This window comes from Euprymna scolopes, chromosome 35, assembly GCF_053919585.1.
Source record: "Euprymna scolopes isolate OS-2025 chromosome 35, ASM5391958v1, whole genome shotgun sequence".
NCBI lineage: Eukaryota > Metazoa > Mollusca > Cephalopoda > Sepiida > Sepiolidae > Euprymna > Euprymna scolopes.
This window is the reverse complement of record NC_136516.1, coordinates 33,273,718-33,299,878: the sequence shown is the minus strand read 5'-3', so window position 1 is coordinate 33,299,878 and position 26,161 is coordinate 33,273,718. Positions and strand designations below refer to the sequence as shown.

The 26,161-nt window shown below is 37.1% G+C and overlaps 1 protein-coding gene across 4 annotated transcripts in view; it reads right to left on the bottom strand.

The window, feature by feature from the left end:
- LOC145259799 (pregnancy zone protein-like) overlaps positions 1–9,661 on the bottom strand; it is a 313,594-nt gene extending 303,933 nt beyond the window's left edge. For all 4 annotated transcript variants that reach the window (XM_080117581.1, XM_080117583.1, XM_080117582.1 and 1 more), the window contains exon 1: positions 9,529–9,661. The gene's annotated coding sequence lies outside the window, so the exon portion shown is untranslated. The remainder of the gene's footprint in view (positions 1–9,528) is intronic.
- Positions 9,662–26,161: the final 16,500 nt, after the last annotated feature.

The window sequence follows — 26,161 nt, the reverse complement described above, 5'->3', positions numbered from 1 at the left end:
AAATGAGACTGGACAGGGATGGTTTCCAGAAGATCCTGGCTTTGCTCAGGTATGACACCTGGATGATGAGCATCATCGTCAAAGCAAGCAAACCTCATTGTTGGCACTGTCAGCAGCAGAGGCATATAGCCAAGGAATGCCCTAAGAAGAACCTGCCAAATGCCTTTGTTGCTCCAAGTGGGTAAACTGTTGCACCATAAACAACATCAACATCACCACCATCTACACCTCCAGTTGCATCAAAGTAGGGGTGGAGCCAGGTGGTGAAGAAGAAGACCCCCGCGAAGAAGGTGCAGCCCCTGGATGAAAAAAGGGTGCAGATTCCCACAGGGTCGCCCAGTACCAGAAATACCTCCACTAAGGAGCTGCAGAAGGACGGTCTGAAGAGAAAGAGTTTGGTCCCTTTAACATCATCGTCTGAATCTGAAGGGGAGAGAGTGGAATCAACTGAGAGAATGGACAACGGTTCAGGCCTGGCAGAAGTAGTGACAGAGAGCCAAAGAACATCATCTAAGAAGACGCCGAAAGACAACAAAAAGGCTAAGGAGGCTGGGTTCCCATTCTCCACCCTCTGAGTAGCAAGTAGAGATAACCATCTCTTCGGTTCAGTCCCTCAAAAAACTCCAACCCACTGCTAAACCAAAATCCCCCAGCTGGTGCACACTCTCGGTTTAAAGAAAGGCTGTTGACTGAGAGCAGCAGGAGAGCTGTCTCGGCTTCATTTGTCAGAAGGATGAAAATACAAAAATTCCCCTTCCTTCAGGGGATCAGATATGCGAGGTCGATCCTCATGTGGCTGCCACCATCACACCAAGGCAGCATGGGCTGCAGCATATGTTGCAACTCCTTACTAGTCCAAATTTTCCAGATGTGCCCTTATTAACAACGTTCGTGCGACACCCCAGGGTCAGGTGCACCAAGGCGCTCTGAAGTATGATTGAGGCAGCTAAAGCAGTGATACCAGGCCTAAAGTTAGTGGAGAAGGGGGCATGACACTCTCAACCAACTGGCGGATAGATGTGAGGGGAGGGTTCCGATTTATGTCCACCCCTCATTTTATAGGGCCTTAAGTTAACCTTCCCGCTGGACGTCAGTGGACTGGCTTGAGATAGGTGGTTTACATCCAAATTGCTCATAGGCAATCTCAACCACTCCTGCAGTGTCCTATTCCCAGTAGACTTCAAGCCGATGGTTGACACTGCCTGGTTGCAATGGCTGCATCTTTGAACTTGGGTAGTTTGAATGCCAGAGGCATGAGGTGCTGAAGGAAAGCTACTTACATCCCGAAGAACCTAATGGTTCTGAACCTAGATGTGGTCGCGATGTAAGAGACTCACTATGATTCAGTTGATGATGATCGGCTGCTGTCTGGGTATTTTGCTGTCTTTACAGCCATAGTAAGGGGGTATCTCTGATAGTGAAATACACTCTGTCAGCTGGGGTAAACGTTGTACATATGGACGCTGATGGCAGACTGTTCGTGGTCGATGTTGCTGTGAAAAATAAAGGGTTCCGGATCGTCCTGGTTCATGCGTCCAATTGTGTTCGGGAGCATGTCTCCTTTTTCAGTGGTAGGAGGTGTTTCTTGGTGGTTTGGAGCGGTTAGAGTTACTGGGGGACTGGAATGCCATCCTTGATCTCTGGATAGATAAGATGGGTGGTGAGAGAGGGTCGGATAGGTGTGAGACGAGTCTGTCTAACCTGATGACTCAGTGTGACCTTGTCAACAAGTTCCGTGTCGATCACTCGGGGTGGGAGATGTGGACATGGCTCTCTAGCCGGCCTTCTGTTTCAAGTACCTACCCGGATGGGTTGTTAGATGAGGCAACATAAAGTACATATCTTGTCCCACATTCTACTGGTTAGACCATTCTGATCACAAACTGCTAGTGGCCAGGATGGATTTAGATAGGAATCCCAAGCTAGCTGGGTATGGGAAGTTGAACACCTTGTTGCTTGAGATGTCCAAAATCTGGGAAAAGCTAGAAGTGTTATAAAGGACTTAGTTTGAGTGGTAGCTGGGAGTAGTGGGGGGGGGTAGCGCCAAATGTGGCATTAGGGACTTCTTGTGTAGTACAGACAGTGCCTCGATTTATCTAGGACTAACGCAGAAAAGCGCTTAGATAATAGGCTGGCCCAGGCAGTGGCTGGAGGGATTCCCTAGAAATAGATCCAGTTTAGGGGGACCTGAAACGTTTGGCTAGCAAGTGATATGAGGGTTAGGTAGTTAGGTCTATATTAGAAAGAGTGTCTAATGAAGCCATGAACGTCGACATGCGCCAGTGTAAATCTTCATTCGGTCGCAAATCAGATAATTACATTCATCAGATTCAGAGCCCGGTAGGACACACCATAATGTCAACTCAGGAGATTTGCAAGCAGTTTCGAGTGCATTTTGCAGATCGCTTCACTCACTTATCCAGCCTCTGCATCCAGAAGTTTGGCAGCTATTTGGTTGGCTCGTCCCGCCTGGAGGCGGCCTGAGTGATTAGCTGTGATGGTTGGGTTGCAGAGTGTGAGGTAGTTGCTGCTTTAAAGCAGGTCTGCCTTACATATTTGTTCCGATTCTGACGGGTGTGCTTAATCACTGGTTTGACATGAATCCATCCCAGGTCAGGTTACCAAAGGCATGATCACACTTCTGAAGAAGAAGTACAGGTGTAGGGGGGGGGAGCTAGATGATTACATGCCCATGAATCTGTTAAAGATTTGAAAATTTTGGTCAGAGTTCTTGCGAATCCTTTGCAAGTCGTTATCACTAACTTGATCAGACTGAATCAGAACTACGCTGTGAAGGGGAGATCAATGCAAAACAACCTGCACTTGATTTTCACGATCATAGAGGGGTTAGAAGATGACACTGAAGCTGCGCTGATCAACATGGATCAATCCAAAGCATTCGATATGGTCGACCATTATTTCTTGGGGTCTGTAGTAGAGGCTGCCGGTTTTGGTCTGAACTTCATCAGATGGATCTCTATTCTGTATACTCGGCTGACGGCAGTGGTGCAGGTAAATGGGATACGGTCGGTGTCGTTCACTACCTCTCAGTCGGTTCATCAGGGGTGTCTGCTGTTGCCCTTGCTTTATGTCCTCTCATTAGAGCCTTTCCTACACAAATAGAGGACGGGGTTTGCTGGACTGGCTGTATGTGGTATTGCTCTTCCTCCTGGTGTGCGAACCAGGGTCACCGCATATATCGATAATGTCACTGTGTGTGTGTCAAGCCTTCATGACATAATGACGGTGAGTAAGGCAATTAAACAGTACGAAAAGGTTACAGGGGCCATGGTCAATCTCAGCAAATGCGTTGGCCTGAGGTTGGCCGCCTGGCAGAGAGCTGTTGCCTTGCCAGGTAGTTTTGGTTGGATTAATGGCCCAGTTCGCATACTCGGAGTGTGGTTCAGATTGGGCCTCCAGCTAGAAAAGAACTGGTCGGATGTACAGGCCAAGGTTAAAAGGCAAGGTGGAGGCATGCTCCACTTACGTCTTTCCGTTGATCTATTACCGACTGTTAGTACTGCCCCCGTTTGGCAGAATTGACGCAACTGCTGTTCTCGCTTCTTTGGAACAGGCAGCATCTGCTAGTTCGTAAACATGTCTATACTCAACGTCTGGTTGATGGGAGCTTGGGGTTGCTGGATTTTGCAAGTCACAGACATGCGAAGAGATTGGTATTCCTAAGTAGAACTTTGATGGAGGAGTTTGCTTCAGCCCTGCGGTCGAGATCACCTTCCCCAACCATCAAAGAGTCAGGGGAGGAAGTCGGATACACAGATAGAGGATTATTGTATTATTTAAATTTGAATATTGTAAGTAGTGATGGGACGATTCCAATATTTTCCCGATTCCGATACAATTCACGATTCTGATTCTTTATAAATCTCTAAATATCTAACTATAAACTTACTATTTTTTCCCCAATTACCATGAATATGCACATGTTAAATGTGCGAATATTTTCTCAAACAGAAAAATACACTTGTGGGGGGGGGAATGATCTATAGATTTTAGCTTTACTGGTAGTTTAAAATAGATACATTTTAATTATTTTATCATTACTATCAGCAGTGGAAGGTATTGTTTTAGAAAAATTTTTTTAAATAAAATAATTAAAGGAATCGTTTTTGGCACTGACAAATACACACAAATTTTTCCGATTCCAGTGCTGCTTCTGATACCCCAAAAAGTTATGATTTTTGTGATTCCCGATTTCGATTAATTGTTCCAACACTAATTGTAAGATATAGTGTCATGCTAAATCTATCCTTTTCAGCTGCCACTATATCAACATTTGAATCGACATTTGAATCGACATTTGAATCAACATTTGAATCGACATTTGATTCCCAGTAAAGCTACCGTTACAAATTTTCCAAACAATAAAAAAAATCGAAATTTTGTGTGTTGATAAAGTTTTTGTTTCTGATGAGAAAAATACTGTTCAAGCAAAGTAATGCCTTGCTAGGTGTATTGTTTTTTTTGTGTGTGTTTTTTTGGACTCTGTTTCATTGTGTAATATTTTCAATAAAAAAATAGATGCGAGTGTTTATACATGCTGGTCGTTTACACACTTTCCACTTCTTTTCATGAAGAAAGTAACGTAAGGCAACATTTGCTGAGATTTCATAAATAGCTTTATTTGGAGTGAATTTTCTCTGGGGAGTAAATCTGATTACTTTTTAAATTTAACTTTCTAACATAACGAAAAGCGTGATGTAGGTGGACAGACATCAAAGTAACATTTGCTGAATTATGAGACCTGCCGAGTTTTCTGCAGTTTATTTTGAAGAGAATGGACTTAGGAAAGAGAGGTTAATGTTATCTTAAATCATTGTTTACTTCTTAACTTTACTTTCTAGTTTAACAAAATGAGTGACACAGACGGACAGACATCAAAGTAACATTCGTCTTAGACTATAGGTTTCTACATCATTGGTGGTGTCCCGTTTGTATGGCTTCCATGGAGCGACTGATCTGAAAACCTTAGTTTTCTCTTCCCTCAAAAATGTGACATCATTCTTCATCTTCTCTGTTTTGTCTACAGCGTTTTGTAAAATTGTACACATTTTTTTAACAGTGTCGTTACATTTTAACAGACCCAATACGTTGTAGACTCTGTCACAAGGAAAACAGAAAAAAGTTTAAAAATTAACACACTTTTTCTTTTTTTAACAAAAGCCTTTATATCTGGTATCTGGTTTCCAACAACACATTTTTTTTTCTAAATATTTAAACAGTTTATTTTTCTTTCTCTAGTTACTTGTGACTTTTTGTCACTATGGCCCTCAAACATGTGCTTTTTTTTCATCTGTTTAGCTAGATGAACAAAGCGACTTGTACATGAAACACAATGGAAATTTTGCTGAGATTTCAAAGGTTTTATTTAGAGAGAGGATTTAATTGTAGAGGGAGAGACCATGTAACTAATTACACACTTGTTTTGTTTCTAGCTACTTTATTTTTCTAAATATTTAAACAGTTTATTTCTCTTTCTCTGGCTACGTGTGACTTTTCGTCTCTGCTCTGATGTCCCCCACGTGTCTCGAACACATTCTTCTTTCATAACGTCTCGAATACCACTCCTCCGAACACCCGCCCTTTTGTTTCTGCTGTGACGTCACTTTGCGCAGTTGAGTTGATCATTTGCAAATCTTTATGTGACTACTGCTGCTCCCAGTGTCAGTGGCTTTGTTACAGTTTGACCATCATCTCATGCCTCAACTTTATATCTTCTGTCTCGGTGAAACAATTCTGTTTTGAAGATTAAGGCTATTATGACATGCACTAAATATGACCCTTGTCAAAATCCACACTAACTAACTTAATGGCTTCTGACATCGGGCCCCTAATATATAACACGTCAGATATAATGGTTAAGAAGTGATATGCTAACTATAAACCTGGTCGTACAGACACAAATTATGCTGAACGCTCAGGTCGCCCAATTTAGTACGTCTTCTGGAAAGCATAAAAATAAGTCCACAAACTCATTTTAGTAAACTCATCATAATCGTATCGTATGAATCCAAAGATTCTATTGGTTTCCCCGATAATTTTCTAGTCAGAATTATTTTCTAAAAAGACATACAGTTTTACTAGTTGAATGATGATGAATACTAAAAGGGAATTGAAAATAAAAAAAAATAACAACCAATTTAGAAAACAACAAGCTCGACTGAGCTTCACTCTGTAATTACCTCCTCCCGCTAAGTTTTACACGGCAAACACTTGACTAGTTACAACAACTATCAGCGTTATCCCTTACCCTCTATCTGTGCCTAAATCAAATCGAAGTGAAAATTCGATGGGCAGAGTTATTTTTATCCTAGAGCTGCTCGTCTGTGGAACACAATACCATGGAGCTGCTTCCCGGCTTACTATGACATGGTAGTTTTCAAGTCCAACATGAACAGGTTCTTGAAGAGCCATCCTCTAAAATAAATCATTATCAAATTTCCATTACGGTAACCCTTATCCTTGAGTAGTTTCCGGGACTTGATGAGTGGTGACTATATAAAGTAAAACAAAAAACGTGTCCATCAATGATGTTTCTGACAAAGGGAAAGGGAAATTGTAGTTTCCAATTTTCAATTTGACCATCTCATTAACCTTTATCCCCGAGTCTTTTTTTACTTTATTGACTCATTATAGTCAAGTTATAGTCAAGATTGTCTGCTATTTTTGACTTCTGGTTTATACTGTCCATTAGACTAGATAATTAGACATGGTCAAGTAGACAAGAAAGCAATTTTTAACATGATAAAAGGGGGGAGGGGGAATTCATGTTACCTGAGAGGAAGATAATCAATTATCAGAAAAGACCGTATCTTTCTTGTTCTGTGGAGCAGAAACCGGAAGTCAAAAAGACTTAAAAAAACAAAAAACAAAAAAAACAAAAACAAAACAGTCCTTTATGAAATCAGTTAATGCAGCTCCTAAGCTCTTTGGAAAGCTGGTGCAAATGCTGGCATCCATATTGAATTCTTAATAACACATCATCCAATACATCAGGCATGTCAACCTCAGAGTCCCACACAGTTTTGTCATAAGAGACACACTCCTACAATTATAACTGAAGTCCAATCAACACACTAAGAACCCTAAGAACCACATTTGCCCGGAGAGGCAGACTGGTCAAACTGATCACTAGTCCTAAAAAAAAAACACACAAAAAAAACGCACTTCTTCCTTTAACGTCGAACTGTGAATGACTGTCTCTCCCATAAAGGTCCGGCTCTAAATGCTTCCCTTCTCAATCTCCTGGAATCCCTTCACTCCTGGTCAGAAATCATAGATGCTGGCCTTTGCCAGTGACCATAGTCCAGCATATGGTTACACACTTGCTTCACAATACTACTACTACTACTACTACTACTACTACTACTACTACTACTACTACTACTACTTCTTCATCATCATCATCATCATCATCATCATCATCATCATCATCATAACACACACACACACACACACACACACACACACAATTTATAGCAAATTGGCTGATTAGTTTTTGCATCCATTGAGTACATACTCTATGGTGTAGATGAGGCATGCCAACCTTGGTGTCCTGCAAGGGTTATAGGAGTTGGTTTTTGCTGCCATAAGGACCACACTCCTACAATTATAACTGAAGTCGTTTAATAAAAATTATTTCAGAATATTTTTATTTTTTTTTTTACTTAGAAACACTCAATAGTTAGGTTGTATTCGAGAATACAAGTAGAAACGTATTTGTAGTTTAACAAAAAATTATAAAGAAATTAGCAAGTGTGTTCTTTGTTTCAATATCACGGAAATTTTAATTCAATGGTTGTTTTATCTGAATACAATAATTCAAAATGGACAAGTATTAAAACACTTTCCATGTTTTGTCCCGAGGCTTGATACCTCTTGTTATCAACAAATTTTCGTATGTCAGATTGTAATTTCTCTCAGTTCCGAGTTTTATCAGAAATGACAAGTGATAATCAGTCAACTTAGTTCTCTGAAAAGTTTTGACACGGATTATAGTGTTTCTGAATTTTTGAGATGAAGATTGGTTATTCCAATTATTTGGATTCATATAACTACTCTTCTCATCTTCAGTGTCATTTTCACAATGTTTCAGTCGATGTAACCTCTGACCTTCTTCAGGAATGTTTCTGTCGAACTCGAAAATTTGGACGAAATTTGCAAGAACCCCTGACGCAGTGTTTAGAGTACTTGAAAAAAATCAATTGTAAAAGTGATATTCACCTGAAGGTTGAAGGTTCAATTCTCAGTTTGGGCAACTGAAAAATACAATTGCGAATTACTTAGGTCCTCTATCCAGTCATGGCTGATAGAACAAAAGCATGCTATTGCCGTGAAGTAAATAAAGGGTTTCGTTTGAAATTCTGTCCAAATTCCAGAGTTCGACAGAAACATTCCTGAGTTGACAAGATAGACATGAAGAAGGTCGGAGGTTACATCGACCGAAACATCGTGAAAATGACACTCAAGATGAGAACAGTAGTCCGTTGAATCCGAACAATACAAATTAATTATTGTAAATCCCTCTTGAGTTTTCATACTGTAACTGCCTATAACTTCTTTGATAGTAAAAATAATGATAGCTAAAAAAAAAAAAAAAAGAATCTGTACGTGAAAAAAATTTTTTAATCGTAAAGCGAGAATAAATAAGAAATTCTCACTACTTTTTCGACTCACCTTGTATTTTGACATCCCCCCCTCACCGCCTTTTCCAAAGCTACTGTTTGTGCGAGCTGCAAATAAGCTTGCAACGGTCCGTATACAGCTTACGGGTCGCATGTTTGACATACACTTTCTCATATTCGTTTCTGTTTGAAAATTACAAGCACTTCTAATCAAACTCTACACAAGTTTTCCATCATTACCGAACATCACAGTGTTATCTCACCGGCCACCTGACCCTCATTAAATTTTATCCTCGAGTGTCTTTTAGGCCTGGATAAGCAGTGACCGTTACCCCAATAAAACAATAGGGAGTTACTTTCTAATGACTTTGTAGTGTTCAGGAGTTAGAAAAATATTGAACAGGAGTCCTTGACCATTTTTGAGAAGCGCCAGGTGTTCCGTTTTTTTTTTGTTTTTTTTTTCCTTGTGCGTATGTCACCATAAACTGACACCACACCAAATAATCAAGGAGGGTTAAGGAGGATGGAAAGACCGAGGAGAGAAAGCACTAGCCAGATCTTTGCTGAATGAGTGGAAAGAGGACTGGAACCTTGGGGAGGCTTATTGCCACTCAACTTCCAGTGAAGACCAATTATCGCCGCCAACGAGAAATTAATAGTAAGTAGCTGTTGCGATAACGCAAATTCATCCGCAAAGGTTATTGAAAGAGATGGAGTGTAACTGGAAATTTTGGGAGACTTGTTGTCACTCAGACTCAAGAGAACACGACAATTTCTCAAAAAGAAATCTTTGATGATGGCCTGTGTGACTACTCCTAGTGAGTAAATAATAATAATAATAATAATAATAATAATAATAATAATAATAATAATAATAATAACTTACCTTTTTTTCCTCACTGTGCTGTGTCAGTAAGTTTAAAAGTGGTCCGTCCGTTCTCTCCGTCAAATCCCAGCTCTTTGACAAGCCGTAGCCAAGTTAACGATATATAGATAAGCGAATCGCTAATCTATTGGCTGTCTGCGGAATTGACATGAAACCTTATATCATAGGCGAAAACAATGAGGAACAGGATTTATAGTTTACTAGTAGGGTTACCCGGCATTGCCCAGAGCAAAAGTGTAAGATATTCATAGAACTTGAGTGCCTACTGGAGAGAGCTTGAATCCCTACTGGAGAGCTTGAATGCCTACGAGAGAGCTTGCATGCCTACCGGAAAGAGCTTGAATGCTTATTATAGAGAGCTTGAATACCTACTGGAAAGAGCTTGAATACCTACTGGAGAGTTTAAATGTCTACGAGAGAGCTTGAATGCCTAACAGAAAGAGCTTGATTGGAGAGAGCCTGAATACCTACTGGAAAGAGCTTGAATATCTATTGGAGAGTTTAAATGTCTGCAAGAGAGCTTGAATGCTTAACGGAAAGAGCTTGAATGCTTATTGGAGAGAGCTTGAATGCCTACTGGAGAGAGCTTGAATGCCTACTGGAGAGAGCTTGAATGCCTACTGGAGAGAGCTTGAATGCCTACTGAAGAGAGCTTGAATGCCTACCTGAAAGAGCTTGAATGCCTACGAGAGAGCTTGCATGCCTACCGGAAAGAGCTTGAATACCTACTGGAGAGTTTAAATATCTAATGAATTAACTCCTTGATTAAAATCAAAGTTAGTTTAGCTAATACATAAGCTGGCTGGAAAATCAACACTTACTTCTTTTAACGAAATTTGTGCCAAGTAAAAGAATTTATTTTGTTATTATTATTATTATTATTATTATTATTATTATTATTATTATTATTATTATTATTATTTATTTATTTATTTATTTTTTGCTAAATTTTAGATATTATTCTTGCAGGGCAACGCCAATCAAGAAAATACCAAGGTTTTGGGTATTTGTTGTGCCGATTTTTACTTTTAACTGGACGTACGAACACACACACACACACACACACACACACACACACACACACACACACACACACACACACATACATACATACACACACACACACACACACACACACACACACACAGAAAACTGTCCTTTATATCATAGAAGACTAATAGAATTACCGGCATTGCCCAGAGCAAAAGTGTAATATATTTCTATTAAAACTTTTATTTCTCTACCTCTATCTCTCTTTCTCCATCACCCCTGATGAAACTCAGCCAAGTGGACACTAAGAGAATGAGTAAGTTTTTTTTTAAATTTAGATATTATTTATCCAGGGCAATGTTGATCAAGATATACCAACTTTATGGGTATTTGTTTTGTAGTTATTTTAAAACTTTTAGCTGGACATACAAACACACATAGACATAGACAACTCTTCTTTTATATAATATATTAGCCAGGAGTGCTCAGCCTTACCCGGTTGTAAAATACACTTAATTATATTTTAATTCATGCAGATTTCGTATTTGTTATTGTGAAGCCAATTTTCTATTGAATATTATATTGTACCTAATATATAGTACTGATTTCGAATGATTAAATAAAATGACTTAGGTATCATCAGTTAGAATAAAAGCCAAAGCATTTAGCGTTACAGTCACATTCCCTACCGTTTGAACTATCAATATATAGATAAGAAAGATTTAAAATTCAACCACTTCAAGCTATGAATGAATTTACGCATGCACAAAAGTAATAAAAATATGGCGGCAAGTTGAAATGCAAAATGTTCATTTCAACTTGCCGACATATTTCTGTACGCGTTATATATTCGTCCAAACAAAGATTTTACACATTATAAAACATCGTTGTTGTATGATTACTAGGGCCATGACAACAGCATATTCTTTTCAGTTTTTTTACTCTCGAGTGTGTATCTGTTGATATCTTATACGCTTTTATATAGAGTGATGTAGGTCTCGGTTGATTAACTCTGTGTCTAACTGTGTCGGATATATACTCGAGAGTCAAAACAATGAAAAGAATATGCTGTTGTCATAGCCCTGCTGATTACTATTTTCTAATAATTTCAGTCTTATATGTGACCAGTAGCTTAAAAGTTTATCGGTTAAATATTTTTACAGAGACACACGCATACATCTACTCTTTTATTTATACAGATTAATGAATTACGCGCTTAACACTATTTTAAGAATAACAAACAAGGGATAACTTTTGGTGACGTCATTTCGCGCCTCCAAGTCATATATATCCAAGTTTATGCTTTATGTGTTGCGTTCGTTGATGTTATGACAGTAACAAAAATAAAAGGACATTTTAGCTTTGGGGCGTGTATGAGAACCGAAATGATTCCTGTGTAAATATATAAAAATAAAAATAAATAAAGATAAAAAAAAAAAAAATAGATAAAAAGTTGTATTATCCAGGGTGGAACGATAAAAATGTCGCCATAAAGAAAACTACACTACAGCTTTATTTTAAAACTTTTATTGAAAAAAATCAATTCAGGTAACTTGATTATGCAGTAGAGCTGACATCTATTCAATGTAACCGCCTTCAGCCTCAATCACCGTCTCGATGCGGGTCCAGAACTGAGAACATGCTTTTCTCACAAGCGCCAGTGGGAGCTTGGCAAATACTTGGTGGATGGCGGCAATTAGGTTGGCTTTGGTGTTGTGAGAGGTTATGTTGGTGATGTTCTCGGTGTATGATCAAACGAAGTAGTCCAGAGGGTTCAAGTCGGGGGAGGAGGGTGGCCAGTGAGAGAAGGATACAAAGTTGTAGCACTTCTTCTGAAGCCAAGCCTGGGTCTCTTTAGACTTGTGGGCCAATGCCGAGTCCTGCTGTCGCATCCAGGATCTGCCAGCGGCCCCCTGATTGCACCAAGGGATCACCACACTCTTCAGCACATCCAGGTACACTTTGGTGTTGACTTTCAAGCCGACTTCGAAGATGTGAGGTGGTATGATGTGACTCTTACTTGAAGCCACACCAAAGACCATAACCATGACTGAAACATTTGTTTTCATCACCCTGGACATGTCCCTGTTATTCATGGCAATCCAGCAACGCTATTCCTATAATCTTTTCTTCTGGCCTTGTCATTCTCTCACGTTCATGGCTGCTGAGGGTGTGCGCAGTGGCTCACAAAAAAACAAAAAAACAAAAACAAAAACCCTCAACGAAAGATCTCAATACATTTTAAATATATATTTGAAATGTATTGAGATCTTTTATTTCTCTCGAGTTTGTGTTTTCATTTTTTTTTTTCTTGGGGGAGGGGGCTCTGGATATGTATGCGACGTCATTGCAAAAAACAATCCTCGAAGCGCTGAGGTTCACATCTTCATCTTCTGTCATTTTGAAAATGTTTTTTTTTCCCTGTTAATTGCAGTACATTTTCAATCACATTTTCTGTCCGTTGTGTCTAATCTTCCTGCCATGAGAGGGAGATAAATACAACTTATAGGATGAACCACATGAAGGTTGCCAACATCCAGAACATGGTGCTATGGAACTGACTAGATTCGAAATTAGCACACCCAGGTCATCATTCCACTTAGCTACCCACTTCATCACTTCCACCTCCCAAAATATTCTGATCATTTTATCTTCCCCCTCTCTCAAGTAAAGTAATTATCAAGTAAATTCATATGAATCAAGACGGAAGACGATTCCAATATTTTTCCCGAGTCCGATACAATTACCGATTCCGTATTAAATTCCCAATTCTGATTCCGATTTTTTATAAATCCTTCTGTATTTAACTATGAAATGGTTATTTTGTCCCGATTACCGTAAAAACACACGTTAAATGTGTATATATGTTTTCAAACGTATAAAATACACTTGGGATGGGCTCACATATGTAGGGGGGGGGTGATCTATGGATTTAAGCTTTACTGGTAGTTTAAAATCAATAAATGTTTATTATTTTATTATTACTACCAGCGGTGGAAGATTTTTCTCAAACGAAAATCAAGTAAAAATAGATAATTAAAGGAATCGTTTTTGGCATCGGAAAATTATATCTAAAACCTGCAAAAAATAACGTTGCTTAATTTTTAATTAGTGCATGCGCAGAAAATAAAGCGGGTATAGTCAATTAGCGCCACACCAAAACCAATGTTTACACCCCCCCCCAATTTTGACCCCTTAGCGACTATTTTACCGGCTAGAAACCAAGTTGGAAGAGTTCCCGAGGTCCAAAATACCCTATATATCAAGTTTCAAGCCCGCAGACCAAACATTCAGAGAGAAGTTTAGGAGAGACGTTTCGCACACCCAGATAAGGTCACTTTATATATATATATATATATATATATATATATATATATATATATATATATATATATATATATATATATATATATGGCTTTATAATCTTTCCCATTTTTCTTTTTGGCGCCGAGAGATTCTGGGTCGCCTGATGAAGTCTCTTTGACTGAAACAGATGGCTATTTGTAGCGACCATATGTAACTGTTTACCCTCAAATAATATATATCTATAATATAAAGCTGAATGTGTGTGTGTGTGTGTGTGTGTGTGTGTGTGTGTGTGGTCACGAATAGGCTCCTATATGGTTGACTATTTTAAAAAACTGATTACATATAATGATAGAAGATGTATCGAGACACAGTAATGGGTATGTTTGATCTGGCAGAACGGTGGTTCATTAAAATTGTGGGGTCAGCGTTCGCGCCTGGTTCACAAAGTATGGAAATAAAAAATTTAAAAATTAAAGAAAAAAACGTTTACAAGTGTTTTTATATAGTTGTACATAATAATACTTTGATAAGTATGTTTTAACTTAAATAGGGATGGTATAATGAAATTTTAGGGGCTGCGTTCGCGCCTGGCCTCCATAGAATGGAAATAGGCACAAACTTTAATAAAGACTTTTCATATCTATCTGCGGAAATATACTTTTATAATTATGTTTCAGTTTGAAGAAATATGGTATAATAAAATTATGGGATGTTCGTTCGCGCCTGACTTTCATAGAACGGAAATATGTCACAAAGTTTAACAAGGTTTTTTAATATAGATCCACAGAATATTGTGATAAGTGTTTCAGGGTCAACAGGTATGGTATAATAAATTATGGTGTTTATCTTTTTTATTTTTACTTGATCATATTTTGCTTTGGTTTTGATAGCCCCAAATTCGAAGCTATCTCTTTACAACCCTTCCTTTTCATAACCTATCATACTTTCATAAATCAGAGTCCATTTTCTGTAGGCTGTTTTTGAACCCAGTCAACGATGGGTACTTTTGCTAGTATATATATATATATATATATATATATATATATATATATATATATATATATATATAGATAGATAGATAGATAGATAGATAGATAGATAGATAGATAAAAACATGCCAATGTGCTAAAATATTTTCATCCTAAATTCTATGCAATTATGCAGAATGTAGAAACTATGAATGAAAGACATAAGCATATAATAGATGAAAACTAATCACCTAATATAAGAAACCATAAAAATGAATAAGATAAGTAATTAATGAAGACTCGTTTTTCAAAGGAATATGAAAATTAGTTAACCTTCATGTCGCTCGCATATCTATGACTGAGAAGTTCATTTTAATAATTTTTAAAAAGAAAAAGTAGGCTTTTAATATCAATGTCAGGGCGAGAAAAACCTCAAATTTATATATATATATATATATATATACATATATATATATGGACACACACACACACCACACATACACCCACACGGAGAGAGAGAGAGAGAGAGAGAGAGAGAGAGAGAGAGAGAGAGAGAGAGAGAGTACTAGGATCCGGTTTCTTTGAGTTTATTCCAAGAACATCTGGAAGCATTGGATGGAATGGTTTAAAGACAACTTATATTTTTAGGTTGACACATTTCCACTCCCAGAACAAATTATTTGATGACAATTTTATGTTTTTTCATGTATTCAGGATGATAGAAGGAGATTGGGATGGGTTCACAGATGAGGAAACTTATGAAGATGGACAACTTCTCTAAACAAAACGTTGTTTATGTAATAAATGACTTCATTTTTGTTGTTGGTTTTTACTTGTTTACCAACATGTGGTACAAGGCCATTTAATGCGGGTGTGAGGCTAGCTCCTCCGGCGGAAGAGCACTTTGACAGGTACAATAATAGCCGAGAATAGATTCGTCAACATTACCTGTTGGGGGCACCTCAGGCGCTTGGTAATAAACCTTCACCGATCTAGAAAGAGAAAGCAATAATAAGGAGGGTGCACTTCCTGGAAACGAGTCAAGCAATGACCAATTTTTGACAAATAAGGATCCGTTTAGTCTTTTGTCATATGGACTCCATATTGCCCCCCCCCTCCAAAAAAAAACAGTTTTCAAATATCTAAAAAAAAAAAAAATGAATATGTAATATATTGTTTTTATTTTATTATTTATTTTTGATAAATATAATATTTTTAATTAATATATATTTTTACTTAAGAATCACCACTTGTCAAGGCCCAGAAGCCACCCAAGAATAAGGCTTAGGTGTTACGTAGATGGTGAAACAACAAGATCAGTCACAAGGGAAACTTGGGTACACTATTTAAATGGAGGACTCAATAGGAATTTATTAACATTAGATTTGAAGACTACTGTGTTAGCGTTAGCTGGGAAGCAGATACACGTTATTGCGTTCCACAGTTCCAGTAAAGAAACCTCTGTTCATGGAATTTTAATGAAATTTGCCAGGTGATGGTCGGACGCCGGCATTACGAATATGCATACATAACGTAGTAGCTATTGGTTTATGCTTTAATTTTTAGCCTTGCAGCAAACATGTCTTCATAGGTCAGTCATTAACAGCAGAGGAAAACATAAATTGTAAGCTAAACGTTTTGGTTTCGATTCTCGGTTATGGCGCATGAGTCACTTTTATTTAATTATTTTTAACTTTTTTTTACATCATTACTATATATTGAGTCCAATATAATCTATAATATAAATCTCACCTGTCTCTTTAAATGTATGTATGTATGTATGTATGTATGTATGTATGTATGCCTAAAACGTTCGACAGAGGCGACGGATTTTCACGATTATCATTTTGAAGCTCGACCTTTCAGACGACAAATATCGAAAGATTGGCCAAAAACATTAATTCCTTCACTCTTAACTGGAAACTTTTCTACAGGGAGAGGTCGCTTTTTTCGCCGATATTTTCGAAAGCCATCACCTCTTTTTGATTCTCTAGGCTTAATTGAAACCTACGTCACTTCCGGTTTAGCGATGGGCGCATTAGCAAAGACGTCACGTTTTTTTTCACGTTCTTTTCCTCATTCGCGGTACGGGTTCAAGCCTGCCTGCCTACTACCACTTTGTTTTCTGCTCAACACACACCTCCAAACACCCGAACAACGCCGGGCAACGCCGGGCAACGCCGGGCAACGCCGGGCAACGCCGGGTAACGCCGGGCACCCAGGCTAGAATAATAATAAATCTTCATTAATCAAAATATCATATTTGAGGGTGTTTTACAGCTGGATAATAGACCCTGTTCATGAAAAGATATTAGCCAACGCTGAACCCAATGGAGGACCCATGGCAACACCATCTGTCTGTTTGTACATAATAGATATTATGTACAAACAGACAGATGGGGTGGTCTGTTATGTTATGACGGACAGATGGTGTGGTCTGAATAGATAGGGTCTATTATCTGGTTTGCTTTCGTTACGTTGATGACACCTTTTGCTTATTTGACAACAAGACGAAAGCGGACGCTTTTTTTGTTCCTCAATAACGTTCATCAAGCCCTTAAGTTTACGGTAGACAAAGAAACAAATTCTACTCTTCCTTTTTTAGATGCCCTTGTTTCCAAGACATCTTCGTGTTTTCTTGCTTCCGTTTATCGTAAACCAACATTTACCGTTCTCTATACGCGTTGGGACTCATTTTGTCTTACAAATCAAAAATTTAATTTAATAAAGACTAAGACATAGGGCCTTGATGATTTGTTTCGAAGCCAATCTGAATGACGAGCTTAAATTTATTACTAAGACCCTTTGCAGCAATGACTACCCTTTAGATATTGTTGAATCTACTATTAATAAGAAAGTTTCCAATTTTCACAAATCTAAAGAAACTGCAGTTAATAGATGCCCGGTTTACCTTCGTCTACCTTGGCTAGGCAATATCAGTGGCCGATTTGCTAAGCAACCGACATCTTGCTGCCCAACTCCCTACACAGTACCCCTGATGGCCATGTCCCTGACAGTAGCCCCTTTCAACAATGTGGCAATATGCCTTATTTGGGTTGAAAATGTAATAAAAAAGAATTTCTTTGTCTGTACAACGGTGTTATTCTGCATCGAAGCCACGCGTTGGTTTTTTTAATCAGACCTATGTTGTCGTCCATTTGCAAAAATTTTCTCCCCCCCCTCGCCACAGTAATTCTATTATTTATTTATTCAAATGTTTTTGCAGCGCGCACTATATGTGGCGGACATCGCAAAGATTGGATTTTCGCTTAAAACAGCACGAACCATCAAAGATTCGTTAAGCAAATTTTTCACCTTCCGATGTTCTGAGTAATACATTTGGTTCTTCGATTTGCGAGCACCTAATAAATAACCATGCGTGAGCCACGAATTTCATGACATGTTTATGATATTGAGTAAGCTGTATTCACCCTTTCATCTAAAAATTAGAGAAACTATTTTTATTAAATCCTTGAGACATTCTCTTTGCAAGCAAAAAGAATATCTCTTCGAACTTAATTTGATTTCTATGTCATTTTCCCTGCTTATTTTTCGTTTTATTTTTTTTAATTTAGTTTTTCTTTCTCCCTCGTCATATTCAAGACATTTTTTTGTAATCGTAATTTTCCTCGATTTAGCTTTGTTGAGCTTAGAAGGAAACCTGATTAGCTAACCTTTATTTTCATTAAAAAAATTTTTTTTAACTATCATGTTAATCGATCTATATATATATATATATATATATATATATATATATATATATATATATAATAAAAAATAAAAAGAAAAAAGAAACAAAACAACACACTGAAGATGGAGTATACCTCTGAAATATATTTGTGATAAATTTCAAACAAGTAAAATATTTGTTTATTTTCCTAATATTACGTTGTGATTTGGCTTTCAAGCGCACTTGATGCGTATTTTATTTTATTCAAATTAAACAACGTTTCTATTGAACGCTCATTCTTGATATTATTAATTATTTTTGTTTGAGGTATTATGCCGAAAAATAAATTTTACATGCAAACTTTAATCTTTAAACTTTTTGTGTCAAGCTCTACGTCCCATTGTCGTCATATTAAGCTTTTTTTTATTTGGTTAGAAAAAATATTCACATTTATATTAGATTGAAGTTGACATTTACTCCTCAAATTGGTGTGTATGAGTGTCACCCCAAGAGAAAGCCTCTTCTGAAGGCAATACACAAGAACGCCCGCAAACAGTTTGCTGAAGACATGCCAACAAAGCCCATAGATTACTGGAACCATGTCCTATGGTTAGATGAGACGAAATTTAATTTGTTCAGTTTTGATGACCTTAAGTATGTGTGGCGGCGACTAGGTGAGAAGTACAAAGATAAGTGTCTCATGCATACGGTCAAACATGACGGTGGGAATGCCATGGTCTGGGGCTGCATGAGTGCTGCAGGTATTGGAGAGTTACCTTTCATTGAGGGAAACATGAACTCCAAGATGTACTGTCAAATACTGCAGCAGAGCATGATCCCTTCCCCCCAGAAACTGGGTCGCAGACCAGTGTTCCAGCATGACAATGACCCAAAACCCCCATCCAAGACAGCCACTGCTTTACTGAAGAGGCTGAGGGTAAAGGTGATGGACTGACCAAGCATATCTCCACACTTGAACCCAATTAAACATATTTGGGGCATCCTCAAGCAGAAGGTGGAGGTGTGCAAAGTCTCAAATATCCACCAGCTCCGCGACGTTGTAATTGAAGAGTGGGAGAGCATTCCAGTGGCTACATGTGAAGCTCTGGTAAACTCCATGCTCAGAAGAGTAAAAGGCAGTTTTGGATAATGATGGTGGCCACACAAACTCACTTTTGTTGCCAGAGATTTAGCTTTTAATGACTGTATTTTGAGTTATTTTGAGGGGAAAATAAATTAACTCTGTTATATATGCTGCAGCCAGATTACTTTTCATTGTGTCAAAAAATCATTTTTCAGTGTTGTCCCATGAAGCGATATACTTATATATATATATATATATATATATATATATATATATATATATATATATATATATATATATGTATATATATATATATATATATATATATATAAGCGAAATGTGTGTATATATGTATGTATGTATGTATGTATGTATGTATGTGTGTGTGTTTGTATGTCTCACAAAAACTTTCGACACAGGTCACGGATTTTCGCCAGCATGGTAGAGAGAGAGAGCCCACCCTCTTTACAGTAACCTTGGCAATGATCTCAATGTATTCATTTCAATTTATGTTACCTGTTAATGTTAAGCTGGGGAGTTTTGAACAAAGAGCTTTCATGTAGTGTATCGTTCGTTATTGGTAGTTGAGAATCACACGATTATTATTATTATTATTATTATTATTATTATTATTATTATTATTATTATTATTTATTTATTTGTTTTTCACTTCACCTTTTCTTGTCTCACGTTTGAGCTTAGAGTTTCGTGCATGACTTCCAACTTTTCCTATCCGTTGCCATTTGTCAGGATCAGCTCATCACCAACGATCACCTGATCGCAAAATAACACTTAAATCAATTATCTGAGTATGTTGGATGTTGCTAAGACTCGCTGTGTATTACACTAATTACGTACACAAAAGAACATAGACATTTCATTTATTAATAGTTTGCCTACGACAAACTCCAGAAGCAGTTAAAACGGAACTATTAAGATTTAAAATCAAATTATATGATAATAAAAAGGCATTCATTAATGTGTTTTCAATAAAATAAAAAAAACTACAAATACAGCAACTGAAATAAGACATAAAATTACATACAGAAATACATTGTTCACAAAACATTTTTAGAAATTCACAGGTTATTCATATAAAAAGTTAATTTAAAGACGAGTCTTTCTATTAGACGTAACGTCTACAAGGTGATGTCTATCTAGCAACTTAGAACGAAATCTCGTCTTAATTCTCGAGCAAATTCTTGTCTTCGCGATATTTGTACATTTAAACCCAAGGGGGAATAATAGCTCTGGTTTAGAAAAAGAATTCCAAAGGGAGATAACTCTTCTCCGTACATAATTATTTAAACGGCTTTTTTATAGATATAAATCATTTACTGATTCAGTTTAAGAGATAGTTAAAAGGGGGAGGGGTGATGTCCAATATGATATAATGATCAAATAATAGTATAACGTTTGATCTAATGTCACTTAAACTATTGATTATTTAGATTTTAAATTAAAATCGGCTGAAACCAAGTTTTACTGGACATTTTATGTTCAATATAGATTCAACAAAAACATAAAAACAAAACAAAAAAATAAACTAAACAATAAACTGGTGGGTTGTCTAATACGAATTTTGTCAACGTCTGTAATATCAGATGCTACAAACAAATCTCGTTGGTCAAATATACAGTCCTGTGTCCAGTAAATCAATTTCGATTTGCTTGTGCAACTGTTACCATGATCTACTTATAAAGTGAAAACATAGTAAATCCTAATTGCAAACAAGTCATTTTATTTCATACTAGCGGGGACACCCGGTGTTACCCGGGTGTGGAGAGACTTTATGGTATTGAGCCGAGAACCCTAAAGAGATGTTTCAATGAAACAGACAAAGAAACGAAAATAACCAACTCCTAAAAAAATTAAAATAGCAGCGAGTACCCGTGCGAGCGTAAAAAAAAGTAGTAAGCAGGCAGGCTCAAACCTGTAACGATAAGAAGAAAAAGAAGTGTAAAAAAAAGCGAATGGATTAGTCGCCGCGCCCACCGTGACATACGACGTCGCCGTCGTTCAAATTAAGCTTAGTCATTGCAAGGCGTATGATGACTTTGCAAAAATGTCGACGAAAAAAGTTACCGCACCTTGTAAAAACAGCCCAGTTGACGGTGAAAGAATGAATTTTGGGCTAATTTTTAAATATTTGTCGAGCGAGAGACCGAACCTTCAAACGATACCAATTTTGACAGTGTTGGTCGCGTGTGTCGAAAGTTTTAGCGAGACATACACACATACATACTAACAGACGTTTGAGATTTATACTATAGATATAGAAGAAGATTGGCTTAAATAGCAAAGTCAGTAATCTGTTTGAATTTTGTAAAAATAAATGTTCTTCTTTTTTGGCCAATAAGCTATATAGAAAAGAAGGGAAGGGGATAGTGGTTATTGATTTTTGTCTCTGATGTTGGCAGACCAAGTTCACCGCTACTGATTGTGCTGTAAAATTCACTTTTGCAATCATTCTCGTGAAAAGATGTTGAATTTATATTTCGCTCCAACCACAGGTGAGGCGTAAGCTGAAAGGGTTTAATAACTGAAATAGCAAAAAAAAAAAAAATATATATATATATATATCGTTCAATTTTAAATTAAAAAAAAAATCGTTCTATTCTGCAAAAAAAAAAAAAAAAAGTTATCATTCAATTCTAAATTTAAAAAAATAATCGTTGAATTCTGCAAAAGAAAAAAAAATCAAGTTTCAACTCCCAACTTTAAAAAAATTAAGTTCCACTAACCACAATTAATTCTACATTTCTTTGACTTAATCTGGATTCAAATAGCAAAGTAAATATTTATTTAGCTATAAATTCTTTGCTACTAAGCTAAACAGGGAAGGGGGCATTTATGGTTATTAAATTGGACTATGAAGTGGGTCTGCCAAATCCAACTTTTGTAGTCATTCTTGTGAAAAGGTGTTGAATTCATATTTCACGCCAACCAAAGACGAAGCGTAAGCTGAAATTTACTATTATATAAAAGAACTCTGTCTGTGTGTTTGGTCCTTATGGACTTCAAAACGGCTGGGCCAATTTTTAGGAAATTTAACACAAATGTACTTCATGTATCTGGCAGTGCTCTTTTTGCATTGGAATATCTTTGATAAGAATCGATAATCGGATAAATCTGATAAAAGAAAAAAGATTTTTAACCAAAGTTAACACCGTACACAGCCTAACATCACAAGTAAGGCCAGGCATATGAAATCAACAAAAGATTCTTTGACATGACAGGGGCGCGTCCGACATTAATGTTTCTGTTTATATAGCAGAACTAAAGCATGATACGTAACTTTTGCATTTTCAACTTTAATTCAAGCTATCTATAATATAAATCTCGCCTCTCTGTTTAAATGTATGTATGTATGTATGTATGTATTCATGCATGTCTGTCCAAATCTTTCGGCAAAGGCGACGGATTTTCGCAACATCGGTATCGTTTTGAAGCTCGATTCTTCGGACAACAAATATCGAAAAATTGGCTAAAAACATTAATTCCTTCACCCTCAACTGGGCACTTTTCTACAATGAGGGAGTCGCTTTTTCGCCGATATTTTCGAAAGTCATCCGCTCTTTTCGATTGACTAGCCGTAATTTAAACATTTAATTTAATTTAAACGGTTTGGTGATGGACCGCAACAGCAAAGACGTCACTTTTTTCCCGTTCTTTTCCTCTTTCGCGGTACGGGTTCGAGTCTGCCTGCCTACTACCATTTTTAATTTTTATTTATTTAATTTTTTGTTCTTTTTTGCTCAACACACACCTCAAAACACCCGGGCAACGCCGTGCGCCTAGACTATATATATATATATATATATATATATATATATATATATATATATATATATATATATGATAATTTTATAAACCAACAGTAGGTATTTTACATTGCAATGTAGACTACAATGTATGCGGGAAAGCATATGAGGTTTCCTTTTGGTGCACCGTGATGGATCCCCAACAAGAGCAGGCAATCAATCGATTTGATTGAAAAATGGTCGATTTCAGCGATTTCAATTACAATAAAGATATGGGAGTGTGAAACATTCGTTGATCATCGTTCAATCCCGGACAACGTCAGGTCTTCCTGCTAGTATAGCTATAAATTATTTACCACAAAGCTAAACAGTGAAATATGACGTCATGCTTATGAACTTGAAGTCTGAAGTGGGTATGCCGAGTTCAACTCTCGTCTATTCTGTAATATTTAGTTAAGAAGTCATACTATTAAAAAAAAAAAAACAACAACACATTTACAAAAAAACAAGTGAAGCATGCAGGGTCCCCCGTGAGTGTACAGTGAATGAGGCATAAAGAAAAATGACTAAGTTCAGCATTTGCCCCAAGCCCCACTTAGCCCCAAAAGTCACCAGGGGGCATCAAATTCTGATGAAAATGAACAAACGGTGCAGTTTAAGCCTTGACATATGTAAATTTGAGTTCTGCACTATGCAAAAAAAGAAATGACTAAGTCCATCATTTGCCCCCCCCATTTAGCCCCCCAAAGTTCCTGAGGCCTTAACATATTTAAATTTGAGTTCGAGACCATACAAAAGTGCTAAATAGACATACACATAAAATTTGGGACAAATATGGTAAAATAGTTCCAAAAATGGAGTGTTTTATTAGCCCTAAAAGAGCCCCTGGGGCATAACCTAAGAATAATTGCGAAGTATAGACAAACAAAATTATATAGAAATCAGTTAGTTACAATTTTTTAGAAAGTTTTATGAAAATCCAGGACATCAATTTTTTTCAATAAGCACAAAAGTGTCAATTTTAGCCATTTTAACCCGAAAGGCACTCCTAGGGGGCCACCGGAGTTTTCCCGGAAAATCCGCTCTGTCACTTTTTTTACTCCTACCATGTTTAATGTTTGTGCCAAATTTCCAAAAATTCCAAGGTGTGGTTATTGAGAAAAGTGCGGACAGCCAAACGGACGAACGGACAAGGGTGAATTTACAGGTCAACTTCCATTTTGTTGGGGGACCAAAAAAAAAAAAACATAAAATAATAATCTATATATATATATAAACGAAAATGTGTGTTTGTATGTATGCATGTGTGTTTGTTTGTATGTATGTATGTGTGTTTGTATGTCTCGCAAAAACTTTCGACACAGGTCACGGATTTTCGCCAGATCGGTATCATTTTAAACTTCCAAACTTCGCCCGACAAATATTGAAAAATTAACCAAAAACGTTAAAATTCCTTCACCCTGAAATCAGTAGTTTACTACAGGGGAGGGGGGTAAGCAAAAAACCTTCCTCTCATGGCGAGTTCGCTTCTACGCATGCGTCATACGACGTCGTAACCTGATTTACTTTAAATATTTGAAAAAGCGACACAATTTTGGCCAAGTCGTCTTAGCTCAGTTGCTTAGAGAGAGGCCGCATTATCTGAAGGTTTTGGGTTTCGAATCGTGGTGTGAGATGTCTTCCTTGTTTTTTTTCGATTTTTTAAATTTTAATATTGAAGCAGGGTTATTTAAGCCATTTTTCACGTGTTTTTTTGGGGTTTCTGTTATTTGTTTTTTTTACTTCGATTATTCTTAAGTTTTCATTAACACTCCCCTCGCCCCCCCCAAAAAAAACCCGGGTAACGCTGGGTATCCCCGGGGTTATTTAAGCCATTTTTCATGTGTTTTTTTTGGGGAGGTATTTTTCAGATTTTTTAAGAAGTTTTAACGTTCGTTTTTCTGTTTTCTTTTTCGTGTTTTCTTTTTTGTTTTCCCCATTTTTACATTTAACATCGTTCGTTTGCCTTTCTTAGTTTTTTTGTGTTTTTTTTAATATTTACTTCGCTTATTCTTATAAACACACACACCTCGAAACACACGGGCAACGTCGGGTACCCCCCTGCTAGTCTATCTATATATATATATATATATAAAAGCGAATATGTATGTATGTATGTGTGTGTTTGTGTGTCTGCTAAAAACTTTCGCCAGACAGACAGAACAAAAATTCACAAATTTGGTCTCATATGAAAGCTCCATCCTTCGCCCGACAAATATCGAAAAATTGGCCTAAAACGTTCATTTTTCACCCTGAAATCGGCACTTTTCTACAGGAGGGGGTCAACAAAAACCGTCCTCTCATGACGAGATCAGTTCTACGCATGCGTCAGACGACGTCATAACCTGGTTTAGTTTAAATATTTGAAGAACTGACACAATTTCATGTAGGTCGTGTTAGGTCAGTTGGTTAGAGCGTTGGGTCATTATCTAAACCTTTTGGGTTCGAATCGTGGTGTGAGATGTCTTTTTTTTTTCGATTTTTAAAATTTTAATATTGAAGCAGGATTATTTAAGCCATTTTTCACGTAACGTTCGTTTTTCTGTATGTTTTTACTCCGCTTATTCTTAGGTTTTCATTAACACCCCCACCCCGACCGACCACACACACCCAAAAACACCCGGGTACCCACCGATTTTTTAAATTTTAATATCGAAACAGGCTTATTTAAGCCATTTTTTCCGTGTTTTTTTGGGGGGGGGTTATTTTTCAGATTTTTTAAAGCAGTTTTAACGTTCGGTTTTTGTTTTCTTTTTTGTTTTTGTTTTTTCGATTTTTACATTTAACATCGTTCGTTTGCCTTACGTTA